This window comes from Neofelis nebulosa, chromosome 5 (genome assembly GCF_028018385.1).
Source record: "Neofelis nebulosa isolate mNeoNeb1 chromosome 5, mNeoNeb1.pri, whole genome shotgun sequence".
In the NCBI taxonomy this organism is placed as follows: Eukaryota; Metazoa; Chordata; class Mammalia; order Carnivora; family Felidae; genus Neofelis; species Neofelis nebulosa.
The window spans coordinates 46,812,118-46,818,130 of record NC_080786.1 but is presented as its reverse complement, the minus strand read 5'-3'; positions in this window follow the sequence as shown (position 1 = coordinate 46,818,130).

Genomic DNA, 6,013 nt, shown 5'->3' with positions numbered 1-6,013 from the left:
GGTGTCCCACATTTTAGTATTTATTAATAGAATCATACCAAACTCTAAATGAAGGGTATATGAATGAAGCTTTCCGTATTCTACAGAAAATTACCAACAACATATGCATATTAAAATAAACTAAATACCTGTTGGGATGAGCACTGGGTGTTGTATGGAAACCAATTTGACAATAATTTCATAATAAAAAAATAAAATAAATAGGGCAATTTTGCTATTGAAATATTGTGAATTTATGAAATGGTTAATTGTCTCCTGCCTAAATTTTTATTGAATTACATTAATGTTGATCCAAGGACATAATTGAAACATAACTGCCTTTCCAGACCATATATCAGGCCCATGCTAACATAAGCAATCTACATACCTATGAAACAGAGCAACCAAGACTCTGTGAGGGAGCACTAACAGATCTCTATACCTATAGAGTCCTTCAGGGTGATCTATAAGACATTGTAGAGCAAAATACACAGATGATACAAATTTTACTTTTGGCAATAGTTGGGAGTCATTTTTGAGTTGTTATTACCAACATTTGGTGGTTTCACTTTGCCTAATTTTTGACCCCTAAAGAACATAATGAATTAGAGGAACACAAGGTAATCAGCACTGTAGGAAAAAATAATCAACATTAAAAATGCATTATATTTTTAGCAATCCCTATCAAAATAGCTCCAGCATTCTTCACAGAGCTAGAACAAACAATTCTAAAATTTGCATGGAACCAGAAAAGACCCCGAATAGCCCAAGTAATGTTGAAAAAGAAAACCAAAGTTGAAGGCATCACAATTCCAGACTTCAAGCTGTATTACAAAGCTATAGTCATCAAGACAGTATGGTACTGGCCCAAAAAGAGACACATAGAACAATAGAACACAACAGAGAATCCAGAAATGGACCCACAAATATATGGCCAACTAATCTTTGACAAAGCAGGAAAGAATATCCAATGGAAAAAAGACAGTCTCTTCAGCAAATGGTGTTGAGAAAACTGGATAGTGGCATGCAGAAGAATGAAATTGGACCACTTTCTTACACTATACAAAAAAAAATCAAAATGGAATAAAGACTTAAATTTGAGATATAAGACCATCAAAATCCTAGAGAAGAAAACGGGCAAAACCTCTTTAACCTCAGCTGCAGCAATTTCTGACTTGGCATGTGTTCAGAGAAAGGGAAACAAAAGCAAAAATGAACTAAATAAACTATTGGGATCTCATCAAGATAAAAAGCTTCTGCACAGTGAAGGAAATAATCATCAAAACTAAAAGGCAACCGATGGAATGGGAGAAGATATTTGCAAATGGCATATCAGGTAAAGGGTTAGTATTCAAAATCTATAAAGAATTGTCAAACTCAACACCCAGAAAAGAAATAATCCAGTGAAGAAATGGATAAAAAACATGAATAGGCACTTTTCCAAAGAAGCCATCCATGTGGCCAACCAACACATGAAAAGAACATCACTCATCATCAGGGAAATACAAGTCAAGACCACAATAAGATACCACCTCACACCTGTCAGAATGGCTAACATTAACAACTCAGGCAACAATAGATGTAGGCAAGGATGCAGATATTGTACTGTTGGTAAACTGGTGCAGCCACCCTGGAAAACAGTATGGAGGTTCCTCAAAAAATTAAAAATATAACTACCCTATGATCCAGCAATTGTACTACTATGTATTTATCCAAAGGATACAAAAATGCTGATTCAAAGGGGGCACATACACCTCAATGTTTATAGCAGCACTATCAACAATAGCCAAAGTATGGAAAGAAACCAGATGTCCTTCAATTGATGATGGATAAAGAATAGATGGTATATGTATACAATGGAATATTACTTGGCGATCGAAAAGAATGAAATCTTACCATTTGCATCAACATAGATGGAACTAGAATGTATTATGCTAAGTGAAATAAGTCAGTCAGAGAAAGAAAAATATTACATGATTTCACTCATATGTGGAATTTAAGAAACCAAACAGATGAACATAGGGGAAGGGAAGGAAAAATAAGATAAATACAGAGAGAGAGACAAACCATAGGAGACTCTTAAATACAGAGAAAAAACTGAGGGTTTACTGGTGGGTTGTTGGGTGGGGAGATGAATTAAATGGGTCATGGGCATTAAGGGGGGCACTTGTTGGAATGACCACTGGGTGTTATATGTAAGTGATGCATCACTAAATTCTATTCCTGAAGTCATTATAACACTATATGTTAACTAACTTGGATTTAATTTAAAAATTTTTTTATTTGAAAAAAAACTATTGAATTTTTAAATAAAAAAACAAAGGTAATAACTCTTCTAAAATAGTTAAAATTCCTCTTGTTTATAGCAAATATAAAGAAGATAAATGGGAGATCCCTATTATGCTCAAATTGAGGGTAGTGTAACCATTTTTTTAAATTAACTTTGAATTAGAAAAGAGTTATTCTCAGGAATAGTCTGAGCTCTTCCATGACAGAAGACTGAAAAATCTATAGACTGTGTTCATGTTTCTCAGAGCTCTATCAGGTATATTATTCAGACCAAGGTCAAAATGTAACAGGATAATGCTTGTTATTACTGGCTTCTGATTACCCCAGAGAAATCAGAGTGATTATTCACCTCAAATGGAGGATTTCCTTTTGTAAATGAGTCAGGAGAAAACAATTACTCATTTTGATTGTTTCAGCTGGTGATCTGGACATGGAAAACCTTCTATCTGGATTGAACAATTAAGAGATAAAAAATAAATTGATATTTTGCATGAATTCTGAGTGTCCCCAAGTGTTTGACTTAAGTTAATTTGGGGTCTGATTATAATAATAGCAGTTAAGGGTCCTGCTGCTTAGTGTACACAAAAGTCAGTTATTAAAAATCATATAGTATACATATTGGGTAACATATAATTTACTACCCAAACTGGGACACACTTGAGAAGGAAACTGGGAGCTATTCATAATTTTGTTGTGACTGTCCCAGGCAAACCCTGATATATGATCACCTTTGTATATGCAATTATCCCAAATGCATCTACTAAATGTTGAGATAAATACATCGTACAAAGTTTTACCCATGTTAGAGTGTATTTTCTTTAAATAGAAATGGAAATAAAACGCACTTAGAGTCAATATTGTATCCCACTTGATGTAACTGGAGAATATTTTTTATGCCGAGTGCTATAATTTAGGGAACAAAATTAGATTTTTTGATATATATTACCTAATAAAATCTCATTAATAGAAGTGATCATCAGAGGTAGTAATGGATTGGTCAGATAGGCTAAAAAATGAGGTTACCTGCCAAAAATAATTTTACTCCTTAAATTGATTTCTCTCTTCTTTAATTGCTTTTGCATCTATTACCAGTGCTGTACAATTTAACACTGGCATGATAAGATCCAGCTTACTCATTTTACAGATGGGCAAGTCACTTAACTTCCCCCCAGAATTGTAGAATGTAGACTGGACTGGAAGCCAGGCAGTTCTTTTCCACCATGAAAACTGCCTGTCTCATGGTACTCTATCATCAGATGGCAGTCTTCTGCACACTGTACTCTAACTGTACCTAAAGTGGGGCTTCCTATACCTAGTTTGTGCTCCACTTATATGCAGAGCTCAGCACCTCTCTGAGTCCCTCTAAAGAATGAGAAAAGTTATGTATTTCATTGAGGGTTTCACAGGGGAGACAAATGAAAAGTTTAATAATGGATACTGCCCGCAAACAAATTAGGACTCCTCTATTAGACATGTCTTGTAGTAGACATTTTTGGAACTAACATCTCATTCTGAATATGTGGAAATTCTTAGTTCCCAACCCCCTTAGGTAGGCTGGGACCATGTGACTAGTTTCAATCAAGGCACTGTGATAGAAGTGAATGAAGTGTGTTGGGGCACCTGGGTGGTTCAGTTGGTTATGTGACCAATTTAGGCTCAGGTCATGACTTCATGGTTCGTGCGTTTAAGCCCCACATTGGGCTCTGTGCTGATAGCTCAGAGCCTAGAGCCTGCTTTGGATTCTGTGTCTCCCTCTCCCTCTGCCCCTCCCCCATTTGTTCTCTGTCTCTCTGTCTCTCTCTCCCTCAAAAATAAACATTAAAAATCTTTTTGAAAAAGAAGTGAAATGTGTTTATTGCAGACATGAGACCTTAGACTCTCTCTCTTCCCCAGGTATAGCAATCATGAGAAAACCTTTGGTTTTGAGGGTAGAGACAAAAGTTTGAAGTGGCCTATATTGCCAAGTGTCCACTTAAAAGGCAAGTGACCTGAGTAGCTGCTCAGACCACTGGGATGAGATGTGGAAAAGTTTTTCATTGTGTTAGGACAAGTAAGGCACTGAGCCTGTGAGGGTTGTATGCTGCCTCAACCTAACCTAGTTCAACCCTCCAAGGACTTGTCTCTGCTCCAGACCTTCCTCTGCCACATCACTACCAGGATCTTGTTTTTCTGTTCTTTCTTCACAGAGGCCAATAGCTCCAAGATTCTTTCTTTTAGGTATCTCCCTTAGCAACTTACATTTCTTTTTCCTTTATGGGCAGTGCAATTTTCCTCTAACCATCACTAAGCTTATCTAAACAAAAGGGACCTCCAGTTTCTTTCTGAGAGTGGAATTTCTCTCTCTCGCTCGCTCTCTCTCTCTCTCTCTCTCTCTGTGTGTGTGTGTGTGTGTGTGTGTGTGTATAAGCAATATAGCATTCTGTAAGATGATTTGGTGATTATCTTTTCCTGAATCAGGTGGCAAGTCTCTTGAGGAGGAGAGTTCCTAAGTGAGAGTCTATGGATAAGCTTCAAGTTCTAACCCTTGAAATGACATTTTTTTTTTGTTTCTTAGGCATATGTCACACTTTTAGTTTTCATCAGATTTTCAAAGGGGTCCTTTAAGTGAAAAAAAAATTAGGAGCCACTGGTATATGAGCAACATAAGTTTGAAAATAAGAAAGAACTTAAAATGGTCCTAGTTTCAGCCCTGATACTAATTGTGATAAAGGTTCTTACCACTGTCCTGGATTTAGCATGGTCAGAAGAACTGATTACTCACTCTAGCTAATTCATAAGACTCTGAGGTATATAAGCCAGAATATAATTAATTTAATCAGAACTATATCTATAAGGTACATAGGATAATTTCAGGACAGGGCATTGTCCTACTCGCTTCTTCTTTCCACTTAAGCTAATTGTAAAGACAGATTATTAATTTTTTTTCCCTAAGGAATCTGTCTTTGCAAGAGATATTGCTGTCAGAGGACTACAGTTCACTTGGCTTGGAAGACACCATCTCAGGCTGGTCAACACTAATTCTAGGAGACTTAGTGTATAGTGTATAGTCAGACTTTGAAAGGCCTGAATACCATTCTATTATTTCAAGATAATCTCTGCTTAGATCTCATGAGCAGACTTAAAATTCATCATTTAATGCTCAGACATTTGCTTAGGCATTTATGAGGCTACATGCTGTGGGATAAGGTGAGAGAAATGAGAATGAGAAGCAGTCCTGCTTGAGAAGTTTGCCCAATATCTTGACACCAAGGAAATCTGCTTGATTTCTTTTGTGAAACTTATCCAATTTGGCTTCCTCTCATTTTTCTTTAGAATTCATCTTCTTTGGTATATACCCTTGATAGTATATGACCTTGGAATACACAATGAGTAGCCACATCTATTGCTACTTTTAAACAATAGTCATTGAACTTTGGTAAATGTACTGAAAATCGTGTATCTTTTTACAGGAAATTGAGATCATATGAATACTATGGATATCTTTAATATGAGCCAATATCAAGATATTTTTAATTATTGTCACAATTCAAGAGATTCTTTTTTTTTCATACAATTTTGAGCAATAACATTACTTCTAAGCCTCAGAGACCTCATCTATGAAATGTGGATAATAATAACAATAATCTCCAAAGTTGTTGATAGTAGGTCATTGGCTTTATAATTCCTTCAGTCCTCTCTTTCCAAATCTTTGTAAAACAGGAGACTAGAGCAACTGTCAGGTTAAATTACATTAGATTAGATTATA